This window comes from Lissotriton vulgaris, chromosome 1_1, assembly GCF_964263255.1.
Source record: "Lissotriton vulgaris chromosome 1_1, aLisVul1.2, whole genome shotgun sequence".
NCBI lineage: Eukaryota > Metazoa > Chordata > Amphibia > Caudata > Salamandridae > Lissotriton > Lissotriton vulgaris.
The window spans coordinates 286,647,189-286,668,797 of NC_141685.1; positions in this window are offsets into that span (position 1 = coordinate 286,647,189).

Below are 21,609 nucleotides of genomic sequence, written 5' to 3' on the forward strand. Positions count from 1 at the left end.
TAAACCTTGTTTTGATATCTCTCTTCTTCTCTTGTGTTTTTTTACTGCCATCTGTGGCCAAGGTCTGTGCCCCTGACCCACATATCTAGATCATTGCTCCCAAGCAGCGATAGAGTTAACCATCACCTTGCCCCTTCGACTCTTACGGAGGTTGATTGCACGCAGAACATTGTTTTAGAGCGACTTAGACCCTTTCTTTCCACGGAGCTTGTATTTTAGTACCGGAGCCTCCAAAGCAGCTCCTCCTAACCCTCTTACTTATCTTTTTAGACCTCGACTGCTCCTGATTATGTTCCCAAATCCATAACTGACAGTTCGCAACTTCCAGCTGTTGTCGCTCAGCCGTCTGTTGAGGACAATGCCCAACCTTTGGTTACTGTCCAGCAGCCTCTGATTTTACCCAGTTACTTGGAACATTGCTGGGATTAAGCCAACGCGCAATGACCCTGCCTGGGGCCAATTTATTGCCAACCACGCAATCTGTCTCTTCCACGAAACCTGTCCCTGGAAAGGATGTGGCCTAACGGCTAGAGTGGCAGGGAGGCTCAGCATCCTGTGATTCTAGGCTAGTCACATAATCTCTCTGTACCTAAAATGAATGTGTTCGTCTGTAATGCAACTGGTGATCGTGTAAAGGACTCTGATGCATTTGGGACGAGTTGGCCCTAATTAAAACTGCAAAATAAAAGGAGGGCATCCATCGGGTGGGTTGCTTGTCTGGGTAAAAACCAAACTTTTCTGTTCTGTAGTAGAACCTCAAACACGGTCACCACATATCCAAGGTCTAATTTTCTCCTTCTCTAAGGCCACCTATCTCTTGTTAATTAACATATATAGTCGTAATTTTGCTAATCAACAAGAATCACTTTTGCTCCATCAGTTGGATGATGTTTTGGTCCACCACTCAGAGTCCTGTTAATTTATTGTGGCAGGTGGCTTAAATCTCACGTATGAACCCAATGGTATAAGGACTTGTGCCAAGAGGAAGAGCTTGTGTGGGTAATCCCTGAAGTAACTTCTTCAGTGAAGAGAACCTTACAAGGGCTGCTATCCAAGCAGCAGACCTACTCTAACCCATGGATTTCAAGCATGCAATACTCGCTCACTTTCTGATGCTATCCCTGTACTCACTTTTAGTAGAGGGTTATATGTAAGCTTTATTGATATTATTTTAGATGTCAAACTATGGATGCTTTTGGATAATAAAAGTGCTTGAGAGGGATGAGAGCGACCATAATCTGAAAGTATTTTTCAGCCGCAAAATCAACAATTGGAGTTCACGAATAATCGCAGTAACGTAAAGTGGGAGGCAGGGTGGTCTTCTCCCAAGGTACTTTCGGATATGTACTCAGTTGTTGTTTCACACATGGAGTTTATGTCCAACAACTGGGCAAACAATGAAACTATTGTAGCCGATCACTGCAAATTATTTGATGGGCTTAAAGATTTTTTCCTCAAATAGTTCACGAAGGCTCCTGTAAAGGGCTCTACAAATGGGTGGTCTACACATCGTTTGAGAGGCTAAGACAAATATCCGTAGAGCAATCAAGAAAGGAGCTAGTCAGGAGACGAGCAAGTAGAGCACAAGTAAGGGAAGCCGAATTGGCAAGTGTGTGTATTAAATTGTCTGATCTTTTAGACACCACTTCTAATAACGACCTAAGATCTTTTGGCGATCAGTAAGTCTGAGCTGGGTATTTAAGGAAGCCAGCTGAGACCTCCATTTTGCCCTGCGAGTGGATCACCGATTTTGATAATCTTTACTCCTGTCCACATGAAACTGACTAGGACTCTCTGAGTACCGAGGGAGCCACTGTACTTACCTAGCCTCCTACTCCCTTCATTTTTACCTTAGCGGAGAGTGTTCATGCGGTAGCTTAGCTGTAGCAAGGGAAGGCTCCTGGACTAGATAAGATCCCTGCTGACCTTTTAAAATCTGACCCTAATATATGGTTCCCCTACATTGATACTGTTACAAACGCAATTGCAGCAAGGGCAGCAATGCCCAATACTTGAAAAAGGGCAGATATTGTCCATGTCTTCAAGAAGGGAAACCCAAGCACCCCAGCTAACTACCGCCCAATTCCCCTTTTGGATAACCTGCAAAAGGCTTTCTGCAAACTACACCTGGAGAGACTTTTATATAAGATCAACAAAAACCATACCCTGTCTTATCTACAGGTAGGATCTAAATCTAAGACAAGTTCGATTGATTAGGTCTTCCTCTTCCTTTTTGGTTAAGTGGAAGACTAGATATTGGAGAGGGGAAACTTCTTGTAGCATTTATTGATCTTCATGCTGCTTTCGACCTGGTACCTTGGAAGAAATTACGGGAGGTCTTTTCTGGGATGGGGATTCCCTATAATTTGCTTATTATTATGCGCCTCCACAAGGAGAATTTTTCTAGGGTTCGATGTGAGAGAACTATCCCATGCAATTTCTGTTGACAAAGGTGTGTGTCAGGGCTGTGGTTTGGCTCCTACTCTCTCCCTCCTTTATATCAATAATTATGTCAAGTTTTTGACTAATTATGTTAATGATTCCCCCACTCTTGCAAGACAAAGTTCTGGCTCTTTTCTTTGCCGATGATACCCTGTTATTCGCTAAAACTAGGTTGGGTCTCCAAAATCTTATGTCATCTGTTTTGTTCTAAGCATTGTCTTGAAATTAAGGCTTCCAAAGCTAAGCAGATACTATAGTCAAGAAAGAAAAGGAAGTAGGGCCATGTTCACTCAGAGTTTCCATCGGAGCTGGTGACCACCGTTAGAAGCACAACCGATGCATCCACAAGCTACAGGGAACCTGCTGTAATTCATAAAAATATGGAAGAGAAAGAAACTGCTTGGATGAGTAACACAACACCAACAAAGGCAGGGGAAGGCCCTCAAGAAGAATGGTGGGAACTCAACCTAAAGCCCCTTCAAACCAACATTCTAATAACCTCAACAGTAGCAGACACTCCCTTGCTCAGTTAGCTGAAGGCGACTTCAACGAGGCAGAATCCCCACCAATCCAGGCCATCCTGTCACTCTCCAGGAGAGCGAAGAAAAAACTCAAGAAATTGCTTAACAAAAATCTCAACAGCTAAAAAAGTGGCCTAGTGCTAAAGGCTCGCAAATCTCCAAAACCTTCAGCTGAGTGTGAAGCTGTCCCTCTGTACCTAATACATGGCCCCAGAGATGGTCCAGTGAATAAGACAATTGCCGCCCCATCAAGGCCAATTCATGAGACAAATACTCCCTCCTCACCATATAAGGGAAGAGTGGGCCCAAGCTGAACCAAACAAAGAGGCATACACAGAAATATTAGGATCACAAGGAATCGTTACCAGCAATATGGTTTCACGCTCTTGGGCGAACCAGTTGATGAGAAACTCCACAAAGTCCTATAAAGAATAAAATGGAAAGACAACTCCAGTGCAAAGCAGATAATTGGATCATGTCAAAACCAGCAGATGTTGTTGCAGTCTCCCTATCTTTACTACAATGCTGGGACAGTATTCTGGCAGATCTTCGTTATCATCCGTGGCGAAGGATCCGGGGTGAACCCCAGAACAAGTCAAATCTCTCGACCTACTCCTCTCCAAAATAAAATTCAATGGAATTATCCATCAGCAAGCGTAATGTCCCAAGAGCCCACAAACGAGAGAAAAAACAAAGCTCTGCTCAAGCGGTCAGCACATTCAGAGTGCTACACCGGTAGAACATTTGATACCTGAAATGTAAGAAGGCCGACGTGGATTGGCTCAAGATCTTCACACTCATTCAAAAGAATTGTCAATCCCGCTTCTGGGAGCATCTTAACAGACTCAACAATTTCTCCCAGACCCAGGACAATAGAGTGGTTGAACGGGAATGGATAATGCACCTAAATACACTGTACACTAACGACAAAGCAGTGTTCTGATCCGCAAACTGCCCTCATTACAGAAGCCGCCATTTTAACAGCAATAGGGGAAATGAGGAATAACGGTGCTCACAGGCTCAACAGCCTCACTGCTGTAATATTTAAATCCGCGTAAGACTTCTGGGCAAGGCTGTTTAATCTTTTGTTTACCACTGCCTCAACCCCCTGATTCATGGTGGGGCTCTATTTCCTCCCAATATACCAAAATGGAGCCGCTCCAACCCTTCCAATTATCAGCTTGTGCACTAACTCTATTGAAAGAGCTTAAGACCTGTCGAAAGAACAACAGCCTCCGAGGACTACATTCTATTGGGAGACCTCAATTTTCACCTGGAAAAGAGCAACAACAACACCACCACCACCACCCTTCTGGACAATCTCGCCAACCTCGGACTCAAACAACTTGTTAATACCCCCACACACCACGCAGGACACACCCTCGACCCTATCTTCACCTCCAGCAAACATATTTCCTTCAGTCACACCACAGTTCTCCAATGGACGGACCACAGCTGCATTCACTTTGTTTACAATAAGACCATAACCCACAACCACCCTCAACCTACTCTGCGAAGAAACTGGAACAAAATCACCATCGACCAGATCTCCACATCGCTTCTTCATAACCCCCCTGCCCACTCATCGAACCCCAACCAAGCAGCCATTAACCTCACTCAATGGCTAACCAACACCGCCGACAACCTAGCACCTTTGAAAAAACGTCAAATCAAACTAGGCAGCAAAAACGCCCCCTGGTTCAACGAGGATCTTAAGAAATCCAAGAAACTCTGTCGCTCCCTTGAGAAGGCCTGGAAAAAAGACCCTAACACCAACACCAGGGACGCCTTCAAAAATGCCACCCGCATACACCACCAATTGATCCGGACTGCCAAAAAAACCGCATTTAAAGACCGACTAGACAAAAACGCCCACAACAGCAAGGAATTATTCAACATCGTCAAAGAGTTTACCAACCCCACTGCCAACTCCCAACGACATCACCCCCTCTCAAACCCTTTGCGACTCCCTAGCTTCGTTCTTCCACGACAAAATCGCTGACATCCACAACAGCTTTGGCAACCAACCCGAAGACCAACCCACCCAACCCTCAGCCGCACCTTCACCCCCCTTGAACATCCTCAATGACTGGAACCCAATCTCCATTGAAGACACCATCCGCCTGATGAACTCCATCCACTCAGGATCCCCCACAGACCCATGCCCTCACCACATCTTCAAGAACACCTCCGAGACGTCATCAACTGCTCCCTCAACTCCGGCACCTTTCCAGAAAGCTGGAAACACGCCGAACTCAGCGCCCTTCTGAAAAAACCCACAGCTGACCCCTCCGAACTCAAAAACTACCGCCCCATCTCGCTCCTTCCATTCCCGGCCAAAGTCATCGAGAAAGCTGTCAACAACCAACTCGCCGCCTTCCTCGAAGCCAACAAATCCCTCGACTCCTCACAGTCCGGCTTCCGAGCCAAACACAGTACTGAGACCGCACTCATCGCAGCAACAGACGACATCCGAACTCTACTGGACAATGGAAACACAGTCGCCCTCATCCTCCTCGACCTCTCCGCAGCCTTCGACACAGTCTGTCATAACACCCTGTTACAACGACTCAGAAACATCGGAATCCAAGGAATAGCACTGGAATGGATCACCTCATTCCTTGCCGGAAGAACTCAGAGAGTACGCCTCCCACCATTCAAGTCAGAGGCCACTGAAGTCATCTGCGGCGTGCCACAAGGATCTTCACTCAGCCCCAGCCTCTTCAACGTATACATGAGCCCCCTCGCGACCATCGCACGCCAACACAACCTCAACATCATCTCCTACGCCGATGACACTCAACTGATCCTCTCACTCACCAAAGACCCAAACACCGCCAAAACCAACCTTCATGAAGGAATGAAAGAGGTAGCCGAATGGATGAAGCATAGCCGTCTGAAACTGAATTCAGACAAAACAGAAGTCCTTATCTTAGGCACCTCCCCCTCCGCCTGGGACGACTCTTGGTGGCCAGAAGCCCTTGGAAAAGCACCCATCCCGACGGATCACGCACGGAACCTAGGCGTCATCCTGGATTCCTCACTCTCGATGACCAGACAAGTCAACGCCGTCTCTTCATCTTGCTTCAACATTCTCAAAAAAACATTTCGCTGGATCCCCACCAAAACTAGAAAAACGGTCACCCACGCACTGGTCACAAGCCGCCTGGACTACGGAAACACCCTTTACGCCGGTACCACCGCAAAACTTCAGAAAAAACTCCAACGCATCCAGAACGCATCAGCCAGACTCATACTAGACATCCCGCGCAAAGAACACATTTCTGCTCACCTGAAAAACCTCCACTGGCTCCCCGTCAATAAGAGGATAACTTTCCGCCTCCTCACCCACGCACACAAAGCTCTCTACGAACTTGGACCCGATTGCCTCAATACACGTCTTTCCTTCTACACCCCCTCCCGCCAGCTGCGCTCTTCCAACCAAGCCCTCGCCGCTGTTCCCCGCGTCAACAAAACCACCATGGGAGGAAGATCATTCTCCTACCTAGCGGCCAAAACCTGGAACTCACTTCCCTTGCACCTTCGCCTCACTCAAAACCACCTAGCATTCAGAAAGCAACTTAAAACCTGGATATTCGAGAATTAATTCCCCACTCCTCCTCAAGCGCCTTGAGACCCTCTGGGTATGTAGCGCGCTATATAAATTTCTTGACTTGACTTGACTTTTTTCAATCAAAGTTCAGGGCAGTGGCCGAAACTACTGGAATGGGGCCTTGTTCCCTAAAAGCAATAATGTCCCTATACCGGAGGACTTGAGTTTGCATAAACACTTACCCCTCCACAGTGGCTGCCAATATTCTAACTAATAGCGGTCTTAAACAGGGGTGCATGCTGATCCCCCTTCTCTTCAAGTCTTTACTCTGTCGATCTGGGCAAAGCTCTTGAAGGTGCCAACTTAATATTTCCCAGGCTGGGATAATCAAGTCTACCCGTCCTGCAGTATGCAGACGACATTGAGATCATGGATCACACAAAGTCAGGCCTGCAGAGAGCACTAAATGTGCTTCACAGGTTTATTGAAGACCATAAACCCCAGGTGAACCAAGGCAAACGAAAGTAATTATTTTCAGCAACTACCCACAAAAAACATGCTCACTGGCAGCTTGGGAAGCTACACATAACTACAGTAAGGTGTCTGGTAGGACATGTAGTTTTATGTTTTGCATGTCCTGGTAGTGACAAACTTGTTTTTTTGCTACTGTGAGGCCTACTCCTCGCATTGGTTTGCATTGGGATTTCCTTAATACACTTTTAGTTCCTGATCTGAGAGGAGTAGCCTTTTCATGTATTTTACGTTTGGAATGGTATTGATGGAGCATCCTTACTGATGAAGTTGGATTTAACATTACTATTTTAGAAATGCCACTTTTAGAAAGTGGGCCTTTCTCTGCACGTACTGCTCTCTGTGCCTGGCAGACTGTCTCCAATGCATGTCTGGGGTGGGTAACAGCTACACTATGTGCATTCCCTCTACACAGCCACAACACAGGAAGGATAGGTGTGTCTGAGCACCCATCTGCATTCTGATGGCCTTGCCTGGGAAGAATGGAAGGGTGGGGCTCACTTCAATAGGTAGTGGCCTGTGCTCACACGAAGGGCTGAGTCACCCCTCTCAGGTAGCCTGGCAGACAGGACTGGGCTGAAAGGAGAACCTCTGTACTCCAGAGAGCTGCTTTGAAGTCACACCCCACATCAAAGACACGTTTGGGTAGAAGTACTGGGTCTCTGACACCCTAATATCAGACACTTCTGGATCTTGAACTAATCCTCTGCAGAAGGACTGCTGTGCTTGAGAAATCCAAAATCTTCATTCTCAGGGGTCCTACTAATATTAATAAAGAACTTGGCACAGAAGCTGAAATATGAAAAGACATCTTTATTAAACTTAATTAAGTGAGGCCACGTCACACAGAAGCCGTAGCAAATGAATGAGGTAGTCCGAGGAATACAGAGAACAGAGGACTTTTATATGTTTTAGGGTTACATGACTCAGCACAAAAGTAAGGGGCAGTCCTAGCTTTTGCAAGCATGCAAAAAACCCAACATTCCTTCTTACACAAGCTGGACAAACCCATAATAAAAGACCACAACCCATATCGTAAACAGGTCATAAAAAGAAGGAACAGAAACAGATGAGAGGTAGGATAAGGGGTGTGTATGTGCATACCAAACTTTACAATCTCCTGTGCTCTGATCCTTAATCTTGATCAGCTATTGGGCAAGGAACTGGTCTAACGAGGTCAGCTTCAGGCAACAGGGTCAGTTCACTCAGGTCATTCAAAAGTCAGCTAAAGTCATCGGCCTATGTGAGGGCAACTACAAAATGGCTGCCATGCATAAAATGGAACCCAAGGATTCAGAATGAAATCTTCAAATACACAGTGAATCCATCGGTGTAACATGATGAAAACACGCATACTTGCTGAGCTCACTGTTTACGGTTCGCTGTTACCAAAATCGTAACAGAACCACGACCTTTATGACCCAGGTTCAGAATTCACGGAACCTCATGCTGCTAAAGGGACTAATCTTTAGACTGCAGACTTGGAAGGCCTGCTTTTCTGTTGTGTTGCCCTGCTGCTCTCTGGCTCTGCTGAAGGAGGGCTGGACTCTGCCTCCCCTCCAAGTGATCTCTAAGGGGTTGGTTGTTGGCTTGCCTCCTGTTGTTTGAGATTGAGGGAAATCAAAGTCTTTACCCCAGCTCCTGTCCCTGTCTCACTGGAAGTGGCCCACATACTTGCAACACGAATTTCCACGCATCTCCTGTCTGCGTTTAGTAGAACCAGTGCATCGACTCGGTTGTGGGAGTAAAATCGGCACATCATATTGGAACCAGCACTTTGCCTCTCGAGATCGACTGATCGGACATCGTATCACCGCTGTTGCAGCTTGGTGAGATTGACCTATCCCCTCTGCTGCGTGGCAGAATCTGGTGCATTGCTCAACGCCACTCGACTCTAGCACCCGCCTTCGGAACTGACGCATCGCCATCACTGTGTGGAGAAGATCAATGCATCTCTTTGCTTGTGACCAGGAAAAGTACTTTGTTCACCAGGACCTGTGTGGATCCTGTTGCCGGCCTGCGTTTCCATGAGGTCGACCCAGACTTGGACTGTCCCTCAGTCCAAGGCAATCGAAAGTAACCATTTTAGCGCTACTTGCTTCTAAACGCCTTATTGCATTTATTCTTTTTAAATTCAATATTTCAACTTCTATATATTGGCTTTTTATCATTTGGGTCTAGTTTTGTTTATAATATAATAATCTCTTGTTATAATCCCGAGTGGAGTCTTTTTGTGGTGTATTTATTGTGTTACTGTGTGTGTTGCACAAATTCTTTACACATTGCCTCTGTATATAAGGCCTGACTGCTCTGTACCAAGCAACCAGAGTATGAGCACAGGTTATCTTTTAGTTTGTATCTACCTTACCTTGTTTAGGATTGTGTCTTCTACTTGGACAGGGTGCATACCTTTGCCAACCAGAAACCCAATTTCCAACACACAACATATAAATAAATCTTCCACATACCTCTGCACGTACAAAGTGCAAGGTCAGACTAGATGTAGGCTTCACGAGACCAGATCTGGATTCCCAAGGTGCACTGTTGAAATATTAGATCAGGATCTTGCAGGCTCCATAGAACACCATCAAGGCGCGACTCAAAACAGTTGTTGAAGCAACAAGCAACCCATTGCATTACTACCTAGCACAAGTCATTAAAAACCTAAAAATTAATGCTTGCAATATTCATCGCTGTGACACCCCATTTTCAGTATGGAAAAGAATAGAGAACGCTTAGGTAATATATATCGTGCTAGAACACGACTTAAGCAGCCTATGTTGCTCCTTGAACATGGAGGCATTTAATTCTTACGTGGTTAGGAAAGCGCAGCCCTATTTGTATCAAGCGTTAGCTGCCCATACATGCAGTAAAATTGCCTACATGTGCCTCCTTGCCCTCCCAGTCATGGACTTCAAGCCCTCTTGGGCAAGGGAAGGCAAAGAAAGATTCTGCAGGCTGTGCAACCACTGCGACGAATATTGGCCGCATCTGCTGCTCCAAACTTGACCATGTCCGTCGTTCCCTGCTAGTGCCTCTACTATTGGCTCACGTGACACGCTCCTGCACAGCGGCCATGGCCTGTGCTTTTCTGGATCCACCAACGCAAGGTTTGGGAAGTTTACTGAGGCCATCCGCTCTGCACTTCATCTTTCGCGGGCCGGCTCCAACGGTCAAGATTCCACCTGGCTCCTCTTCTGCACCCCCTGTAGCCCATTGATACGCACTTCCGTTAAATTTGCAAACAAACTCTTCAAGTTCAAAGTACCTACCTGCACTTTCTACTGGTGGATCTCTAATCCTGAGCACTCTCTATCTTTCCAAAGCCATCTTGGATTCCCAAAGTTTGTCCAGGCATTCTATATCGCACGTATTGACATATTAATTACTTTAAACTTTACGTATCAACACTCTGAAGAGAGTCACTAATTTTACTGAATATACAAGCACTGTTGAAATAAGGTTTATTCTCTCGTCTATGCTGTCTTGCACTTTTTATTTCTTCTTTTGATTTTAGCAATACCTTTGTGTTTGTTTCTTATCATATAATGGTTTTAAGTAATTGAACCTTAATAAAAAAATATTCGAATCGGTAAAAGTCTGGGCACATCTCCGTGAATGGCTGCAATATTTTTTATCAGCCATTTGTTTTTCTTAAGGGAAAACAGCTTCCTTTAAAATCGTTTGTGTTTGTTATCCAGACCAGGTTCCACTCTCTTCTGATGAATGCACTGTATAACTAGCGATCACAGCTCTGAGAGGAGATAAAGTGCTAATGAGGGGACAGTTGGCTCGTTAGAGTAGGACAGGCAAGGCCAGGCACTTCTAAGAAAATGAATTCCCTGCATGCAAATGATGTGAACATTTAGGATAAAAGAAGTGCAGTTGGAGAAGGTGAGTTCCCTCATCCCTCTCGCTTTCACGAGCCCAGACCTTTGAAGCGCAAAGCTCACAAACGAATGCAGAATGCGGTCTAGAGCAGTGGGCTACACACTTTTGAGCAGTGGCCTAATAGGGAAAGGAATCACACGGAGAACACACACGTTTTATCTTTCTTTTGCCTTTTTAATGTCCTCTCTATGTTGGGTTTCAGTGCGTTTGTTCATTATGCGGATTTGCTTTTACGTTGTAGCTCACTCGCTTCAGGGGGGGCCTCTTTACTGCGAAATGTACACTTTGTAAGAGCTTGAGATTCGGGAGCTTGACATGTTTTATGGACACAGTGCACATCACAGACCTAGTGTACAGAGATATGGCACTCTCCTCCCCTCTCACTAGCGCCAGCGCACAACCAGGGAGCTGTGCGCTACGCACATCCTTTTCCACCATAGTGCAAGGGTGTCTGTGTGAGCCTAGCAAAGGTGTTGTACTGGAAGGATGCCCTTCCAGTACAATATACAAGGATTAGACTAACTTTCAAACTTTTCCCACTTTGCATGCCTGCTGCACAGTGCAGCACAATTTCAAAAGACAAAAGAAAAGTATTTCTCCTTGATAGTGCCTATTTGAAATAGCCATTCTTTTTTACACAAAACTACTTATTTTAAGTAAATAGGATTTTGCCTCAAAAACCGTGTGTGGAAGCATGGGAACGCCAATGCACCACCATGGAACGCCTGCTTGGTGCTAAGTAATGCAAAGAAGCTCAATGCCCTACTTTGCATTACTTCCAAGGGAATTTCCAGCGCAAAAGAAGGTTTGTACTGTAAAGTAATTTGGGAAAAAAAGAGTTTACATCGATAAAGGCACAACATCTTAGTAAATATACCCCATAATATTCAAATACTTTATATCACAAAATGGGGGCATGAGAGGAGCTTAAGGGGCAGTGGAAAGGGAGAATAATGCAGATTGGTGGGGTTACTAAGTGCGAAGACACATTATTTTGTGAAATAGCCCAAAAAAATCTATTCTGTTTCCAAACACAGAGGTAGCGCGGATGCGCGTTTTTAGCCTTTGTGTGTAAAAATTCCTGGTGCAGTCCGACATACACCGCACGATACCCGACTGAAAGCACCTGTACCCAACTGTTTATTACAAAATGCATTTATTAGGGGTGGGGGGGGGGGGGTGCAACACCCAAACACACCCTGAAGCTATGTCTTGATATTTGGGACTCACCTGCTGCTCTTAGCGTCTGGCCCTTTGCAGAGCCTTTTCGTAGCCCTCCCGGCGCAGGTCGGCCAGGCTCTCGTAGTTCTCCTTCCACTGAACAGCAGCACCCTGGTAGAGCTGCAGCTGGTGGCAGAGCCCTGGTGTATGCGGCTGAGGAACCCAACGAGTGTGGCCCACACCTAAGCATGAGCGAATTTTGCGGATCTCGCGTTCGCGAATTTGCGGATTTTTGAACTCGCAATCCGCAAAATCCGCGAATTCTTGCGAATTTGCGGATTTTTTTTTTTTTTGTGTTCGCAAGGATTTCTGCCAGTTCGCGAGGGTTTCGTACCAGTTCGCAATTGCGAACTTACATTTCGTCGCGCAACGGTCGCGAATTATGTTGTTTCTACGTCTGGTTCATCATCACAGGTTCCCAGCACCCTCTGTTTCACCACTGCAACCCTCTGTTACATCAATGCCACCCTCTGGTTCATCATTACTGTAGATTATGGGGGGGAAAAGCAAGCACACCATCCCTGCTTCAACTCAGATGAATTAATTTGGGGTTAGTTTATTAATGTGTCACTGTTTTAAAATTCCAGTCTGGCACCTGCTTCCTTATCTGTAATTTTGCTTTCTGTTGCAGTGCATTTTTTTTCCCCAGGACCTTCTTTGTGGCCTACTTGTAGCTATTGTATGAGCCTGCTGTGAGGGTCAGAGCAGGGTCATACAATTGTTGCAACTAGCAACTGAATTCTGGAGGGGCCCCAGTCAGGAAGCACTACCGGGAATTGTTACTAATGATGAGTTTGAACTCTTGCCCCTGCCGAGTGCTTTCACTTTTGAAAAACTCGTTTTTCTGCAATTTCGCGGGGTTCGCGGGGTGCGAACACGCGCAAGATCGGATTCGGAAGCCGCAAATTCGTGCGAATATGCAATTTGTTTTTTTTGCGGCGTGTTAGTTGGCAAGGTTTTGTGCGTTTTTGCGAGCCGCTCGTAGCGCAAGACGCGAAGTTACCCTCGCGGTCGTTCAAGGGCGCAGCCATCTTGTTTGCCTGACGTATTTCCGTTTCCGGGCGCGAAGTGTAATCTCGCAAAGTCCGCGGTTTGCCAGTACAGTCTCGCGCGTGTTCGCAAGGAAAATCTCGCGCGAACTTACCCGCGCGGTCGTGAACGGGCGCGGCCATCTTGTTTCTCATTCATTGCTATGGTTCTGGGCATGGTCTTTGTATCCTCTGTCAATCTCTGCCATCCTTTGCTTGTTTGAAGTTTTTTTTAATCTATTTTACTTATTATCTATCCCTCTATTTTTCTAGCCCTATATTTTTGTGTTTACTGCTACTTTTGGTTAATTTTAAACTACTTTTGTAAACTCTTTTCTTTTCTTCTCTTCCCTATTCTATTTTCTTTATTCCTTTCCGCCCAGACCATGGTGAAGGGAGCCGGGAAGCATCCCGAGAAGGGGAAGGGTCCCGCACCCCGTGTCCGGCTCCCGTGCGGGCGTTTGAGGGGGGAGCTAGTGATGCCACGGGAGATCTTTACCCCGGAGGAGGTGGCCCAACTCATTTTTTATGTTCAGCGCCGCCTCCCCAGGACCATCATGGGAGGCGGCAAGATCAGTGCCGGGTACGGGGCCCGGGAGCGCCGGAAGCGGTGGGAGAAGGTGTGCCAGGCCATTTACCACCACTCTCGGGTCTGGCGCACCTACAACCAGGCCACCCACCGCTGGACGGATGTCCTGACCCGTGAGCGAGATCTGCTCGACCTCCTTGGCCTTGAGATCCCCGGGCTTGGTGAGTAGTAGTAGCTATGTCTTTACTACTATGTTTTCTCCTGCTGTGTTATTATATTGCAAATTTTTGTTTTTTACCAAGAGCAATAATGCTGCTCATTACATTGTAGGTACATTTTATTTCAAAATCTTCTGTGCATTTCAGGTACACTGCTCTCCTTCTCAGTAGTGTTGCTACTATGCTTATTTGTTTTAGATTTTGTGTTCATTTCATTGGCCTGTGAAATTATGTATGAGTGTAGTTGAAAGAACTGCGCAATGCTACACACTAAGGTTCAGATTTTTAATTACCGGCGCATCCCTGCAAAGTTGCAGGGATGCGCCAGTAATTGTGCGTCACGCCACCATCACCCATGGTGCGCCGTATTACAATGCGGCGCGCCATGGGCCCAAAACGTCACCAAAGCGTTACGCATCTGTGCCGTAAAGGTGGCGCATTGCTGGAGTTGCGTCGCAACGATGGTGCAGCTCCATCAATTCTCTGGGGTGCCCTATCTCCCCAATGCTGCGTCAAGCCGTACGTCTGCTTCAAGCAGGCGCAGGGTTTGAGTCACGCATCATTGTCCTCAAAGTGACTGATTGAAATCTTGTAGATTTCCCTCAGCCACTTTTAGGATGCGTTCCTGCGCAGGAACGCCCTCCCTTGCGCCGGAACACCCCTATTGGCGCAGGGCTTTACAACGTGATGCATCTCCCAGATGCGTCACGTTGTTAATATACGCCGCACCATTGCGCCTCTTTTGTGCTGTCGCTGCGTCACAAAAGTCACGCAACAATGGAGCAAAAGAGCCGCAAGGGCCTTATAAATCAGCCCCTACAGACTCAAGTCCAGTCCTTCCTTTGTACACATGGCGATAAGAAGAAATAGTGGTGGTGGATTAATAGTTTGAGTATTTTAATGACTGGTGAATGTAGTAGGAAACTTTAGTGTTGTCGCTGATCTTCAATCACGATGGACTTTGGCTGTCACTTTGCGTGCTGCGGACTGCTGCCTGCCAATCCTAGGCAAACCTTTTTAGTACTTTGTTTAGTGAGTTACATAGGGTAGTTTCCAATTCGACGGTCCGCAAATCAAGCAATACTAAAGTAATGACGTAGTCGACCACATGAGATTGGTCAATAATATATCCCGTGGAGTCGTTCCCTATTTGCTATTTCGCAAAAATATTTTGTTACTTTGTTAGTTCTTTTTTAAATGTTTGATTTGGTTGAGAAATAAATATCATCCATGTTTTCTGTTTTTCTTTCTTTCATGTTGTACATCAGCTTCCCCCAGGGGCAAGAGGAGGACACAGGAGGAGGAGGAGGAGGGTGCTGTTGTCGATGCAGGCCAGGACCGGGCAGTCGAGGGCTCCTTTGCTGGCCCCAGTAAGTTTTAATTTTAATATAGAGTACTTATTTTTTCCTAGCGTTCCTCATTCGATTTTTTCTAAATCGTCTTTGATCTTCTTGTAGACAGGATCTAAATTCTTATCCCTATGACTCCGTGTGGTATTACTAGATTATTCTTATTAGTCTGTCTGTGTAGCTAACTAAGATTGCACATTTGGCATTTCCATTGGACTCCCATTCTAGTCAGCAATAGCTCTATGCACTGAGTGTAGTCCTCTGGGATTGTCCATAATGTCTTTTCAAGTATTCTAAATGTTTATGCTTTGACCATTGCCAACAATAAAAAGGTGAATGACCACCACCAAGAAATAATAAGATACTACTTTACTTTTGGTTTGGATAGGACAATCCATTCTACTACTGTTGCAGGGACAAATCTGCACAAACAGAACTATGGACACTAAATAATGCATCGCTTAGCTTATCAATTATAATAGGTGCTGTAACTGTTAGACTTTCCACATACCTCAGTGATAACAGACTTTGTAGTTGAACCCCCAATCTCCTTACTGACTAGATAGTGTGGCAGAGTCATTTCGCTCCCAAAGTCACCGATGGCAGAGGCACGGACTCATGCTTGCAAAAATTCGAAAACCTTTAGCTCATCCACTCTAGTCTGGAGGACCAAAAACCACAGAGTCTATTTAAGTTTAAAAGCTTTATTAAAAGTAAACACATTTATTAAATTCAAGTTTGTCATAAAAGTGAACGTGTAACTGAAAATGGAAAAGTGCTTAGTGCTGACGATTAATTGGACACATTTCTTGTGGTCGAGCCGAGCTCTCACCTGGTTTGAACTTGATCCTGCTCGTGTTCTTAGAAGTCAAGGTTCTGTCTGTTAGGAGAAAAAGTGGTGCGTGTTAAAAAGTAAAAAGCAAACATTCATCAGTTGTGCCAAAAAGTGCAGCAAGACAACAGCCTTCCCTGGAAAAAGGGACATTTTTACTCTAGAGTACACAGTCAAAAATTATTAAATTGTACACTTTTTTTCACATTTCTTTCTTCCTCCTAGACCAAATATTATATAGTAGTGAGTGGTGTATTCTAACATTATTAAATGTACTTTGTAGGTGGAACATCTGGAGACGGGGCCAGCGCGGAGGTGGTGGCATTGGACGAGGAGGACAACTCTGGGGAGGAGGCGGTGCAAGTGCCGGAAAAGGACATGCCTGTGAGGGTTCACACGGTGGTGGCGGGCAGAGGTAAGCTATACATTCCTTAGTCATTGAGATTGAAGACTGCAGAGTGTGCTTTCTGCACGGGTGTATTATAAAAAAAGCAGGTAGTAGCCTCCTCTAAATGTACTTCGACTTAGCTGTGAAGTTTTTGGCGAGAAGAATCCCAATCAGATCTGAGGTGAACTTGATGGATGGGATGAACGAAAAGCGAAAGAAGGGTGTAAGTAAGTGTGGAAGCACGAGAAATGTAATGATGACTGGCAAAGAAGAATGATATGTGTTTGCTTGGTCCCCGAGGTGGCTGGGAAGGTAAGAAAATGGTATGGTGCATGGCTGGGTGAATGATGAAGCAAGGATGGGTGGAAGGAGAACAGCCTGGGTGGGTGAGACAGAAACTGTATGTCTGCAATATACTTTGAATGGATGGATGCCTGGATCATTCATGGTACTATCTGACTCTTAGATAGCATATGTGAATCTAGAGAGAGTAGACGGTCACTGGATGAACTAAGTGTTACTTTGAAGAGCATGTAACACCGCACCCGCACGTCCGTTCCAGTGTAGGAAAGGCAAGGAAAAGAAGTTGTAACGTTGTCCAAAGACTACCATGAATAGTAGCAGTAGTTTGTATTGCAACTGCAAGCACAGCATATATCCAGTTATTACGGTGGGCACTCCCTACCTCCCTTAATAACTTTAGTTTAGTAGTAGTACGTCATTCATGTGTGGGGGTATCACTGTTCACTCAATAATAAGCAAAGCACCTAAAGTCATCCCATATGTCATCAAATACATCCCATGTGAAGTGATAGATAATCAGATAATTTAGCTTCTTCATTTTCCTTTTCTAATACTCATTTGCACTGTAGGGTGAAAGCTAAATTAATTAAGCAGTAGCCCTTTTAACAGAGTATTCTCAGTGCCACCCGTAATAGAAAAGTAAGAGCTTCACCACCTGCATGTACTGGACCGGTACAGTAACGCAAGTCTGTCTCACTCACCATGGTGTGCGTCTGTTTTTCTCGGGTGCAAGTTCACTGCGCTGGCATTATGCCGGCTTGCATAAGATAACGTACCAATTTTCCTAAACAAGAGAGAAGAAGAAGAATAAGAGTGGTGTACTGTCATAGTCGACTGTAATAGAAGTCCATAGTGCTCGTAGAATTTGTTCCTTAAACTCCCACTAATGTTAGAGCAAGGATGAAGAAGTCGGAGGTTACATAGATACTGTCCTCAATAGTTATGCACTGTGCTTTCAATTTGCTACTTGTACTGTGACAACTTTCTGCTCAATCATTTTGTGTTAATCTTAAGGAGCATTGGTTACAGACTATGTCTTTCTTTTTTCATGTAGTTGCTCCTTCCAAATCCAAGACACCATCAAGGAGGAAGGAGCAGGCTCGAATGGCCCGGCAACGGAGGCTGGATGCCACTGTTGCTGAATATCGGCGGCTGGTGGCCCTGGAGGAGGAGGAGACGCAGTCTGGAACAACAACAACGTCCACTGGGACAGCTGCCTCCTCCTCCGTGCGGGCTGCCAGCCAGCGCAGTGCTCCAGCGGTACGGAGCCGGGCTACCAAAGCCAAACGCCACCGCCCAGCAGCAAAGAAAGCAGCTGCCCCTCACAGGATTTGCAAGGCACACCGGCGCCGCTTATCCCTCAGACTGTCCTACCTGGAGCAGGAGGTCCATAATTATAAGAACGTGGTGGAGGGCCTCCGCTTCGAACTTGCCACCCTCCGCAAGGAGCATGATGCCCTGGCTGCTAATTCCAACAGCACCCTGCCATAGTGTCCCTTGCCCCTTTTTTAGAGACTTTTGGGGGGTGGGAATTGGGAGTTGTGATTTTTGGGGACTTTTGAAGGACAATCGTTGGGGTTAGGGAGGGTCTTGCGGGAGATTCTTTTGTTAGGGCTATAAAAATATACTTTTTGAAACTTTATCTGACCATACCTGTTTTTTACTGCTTTTGAGTCTGGTGGGTGGGGGTTTAACATAACAGTAAGTTTGTTTTCCTGAATAGTCCTAGGACTTTAGTAGTACTACCGTCAATCAAATCTCTCGTCTCTCCTAATACTCCATTATACTACCTCCAACCAAACGCCTATCTTACCTGTAATTTCTGTTTGCAAGTAGGGCTAGGCCCAGGGCTGGCTCCACGGGAAACAGCAAATAAGGTTGGCAATCCTGGGCGGATAAAATTTCCTCATAGCGGTGGTACTAGTGGTGTGACACAGTGGCAGTTGCTTGCCTATGAAAAAAAGAAAATGAAATCTGGTTTGTCCTCCTGAGCAATACAAAGGTACAATACAGAATATAGCAGGTGACAGAAGTACACTAGAACAGTGCCACGTTGTAGCCTAACAAATGTTAAAGTATAACTAATTCGGTTGAAGTTCTTTGACATTAGCCATGGGTCTTTGTCAAGCAGAGTAAGAATATATCCTCGGATTTCTTCACCAGCCTGTTGCTATCACCTTATCCTCCCCAGCAAGTGTGTGGATTTATTGCTGTAATTTAGTCACACATCAATCAAAACCACACAGCCCGGGGGAAGAGGGTTAGGGTTTGAAAAATGGATGGGTACGGGGGTTTTTGGGAAAGGTTTTGGGAGACAAGAAAAAGTAGCACAGCATGGACGAACAATTGTGAACATAAACAAATCTTTGGGTACAAACCTATCCATCAATCTTTGAAAGTGCATACACTACTGTAACTGCATGCATGTCAGTTAAAAGTAATTAGTACTTTCGACAACTGTGGAAGAAAGAATGCGACAGTACAGGGCGTGGGTGGAAATATTGATAACTATATTCAACATAAGGTCTCTGTAGCCAGATACCTGAGAGCCTTGCTGGTCACTATAAATCCATTCACAACAACACTCAATGGGGTTGGTCTGGAAGGTGTCAGGTTTACTCCCCGTGATCCAGTCGATGCAAATATGGTTCCACTTCCAAATGTCACCAACACCCAGAAGTGTAAACACAGGGTGTTTGAGGCATTAGGCGGGGGAGAAAAATAACAAACTAAAATAAAAAATGTGGGATGGGTAAAGGTAGGGTCAGCAGGGAAAGGATACCTGTAACAGAAGACAAGACAGGCATCAGTGAAGTGCTGTCCTAACATACAAGGGTACTCTCATATAGTCTCACTAAATAGTCTGCAAGTCTCCCGCCTACTCATGGGAAATGTAGTTTCATAGTACGGTAGGCGCTTAGGGGCTGCGTAACCTGACAGAAGGTATAGTAGATAGAAAAGGAGAAATTGCTTTTTTTCTAGGTGTCCCCTCACTCACCAGGGTTGCCCCTTGGTGACATGCTTCATCATTGGGGCCATCCCAGTCCTCTACGGCCTGGGGCGTGCTGCGACTTGCGAATTACGTAGGAGCACTTACAAATGACTATGTGTGGTGCAGATGTGATAGTGGAGTGGACTAAGTGATGTGTTAAGGGATCAATGTAGAAGCAGAGAGAGAGCCAAGAAATGCAGTCACAGTCAGAGAAAAAGGCAAGGGATACTGTATCTATGTGGTTGTAGTGGTCCTGTTGGAAGTGGTAAGTAAGTTGCCCGCAGAAAAAAAATCCTCCTATTAGCGGCACTCCTCCATTGCAGCCGACGCTTCGTCCATCGATGTTGGTCACCAGAAGACACCCTGTCCACTGCCTGCCTGATGCTGAATTGTGGCTCGCTACTGTGAAGCCTGACTCCATCCTTTTTTCCCCATTGCAGAGACTGAAACCCGGCCTGTAATTATTCAACGAAAAACAGGAAGTGATATAATATTACAACACCACTGATAAATAAATATAAGGTATGTAGGCTGTGGAGTGCAAAAAGTCACAATTTGTTTTTCCTAGTAGACAGTACAATGTTTTTGAAAGTGCGTACTCTGAGTCACCTTTTGAAGGATAAATAAGTATGGGCAAATTAATGTATCGGATCTTGCCCCTCAAGCTAGGTGTACTGTAAACTGTGTTTTAGAACAAAATTAGATCTTCCTAGCAGTGCTCCCACCCAGACCCTTACTAAAGCCAGTCGCAAAAATGTAGAAGACCCCCAATCAAATCTCAAAAAACGAGGCCTAGCAGAAAACTGGTGACAAAACTTACTTTGAAAGTAAAAGTAGGCCGAAGTACCCTAATTACCCATTACCCACCGTGGATTGCATTCAAACCACTTGCAAGCAACCAAGCAAAAGTAGCCATAGCCAGCATCGCTCCAAGACTCGAAATCCCCCCCACTCAAACACATGCAATAGAAATACTGCTAACCCTAACGAACCCTAAGTTAAGAATAGTGGCAAAGGCTTTCTTTAACTATGCCAAATCCCCCCTTTCCCACCATGGATTTTCTTCAAATGACTTGCAACCAAAATTACACATTCTCACGAGTGCTCTAAGACCCCAGAACTCAGTTTGAAAAATCTAGAACACCCCGAAACACATGCAATCCTGCTGCTAGGGCTAACCCTAACGAACCCTAAGTTACAAAAAGTGCCAAAACTAAAGGCTTTTCCGCGCGGATTTTGTCCCAACCACTTCTACCCGGTATTAGACCTTCCCAGGAATGCCCCAAGACCCGGCAACCCACCCGCCAAGAAGCGTAACACCCCCAAACAGGCCAAAAGCAAAATCTCATACTTGCAATATTTCTGGGCCTTCGGTCCAAACGCGCTGCGTAGCTAGGCCATAAGTCGGGGTTGGCACGACGGATTTCCTGAAAAGCAAATGCAATCAAGATTAGAGTGTCCCAGCAGTGCTCCCAGACCACGAAACTCACCCGCAAACAGACGGAACCCCCCCTAAGAGCACCTCAAAGGCAAGCAAGTCATCAAAAACACAAAAAAAATTCCGCCTGGGATTTGGTCCAAAACACTTTTATCCGGTATTAGAGCTTCCCAGCAATGGCCCCAGAGCCGTCAACCCAGGAGAAAACGAGTAGAAGACCCCCAAACAGCCAAAGAGCAAAAGTACAAAAATGGGGACTTAGTCACTTTTTCACAAATTTCCCAAATCACTCCGCGCGCGCTCTGCAGCTAGGCCCTAAGTCCCCTCAGCCACCATGGATTTGCTTCAAACCTCTTGCAAAGTAAAGTATATA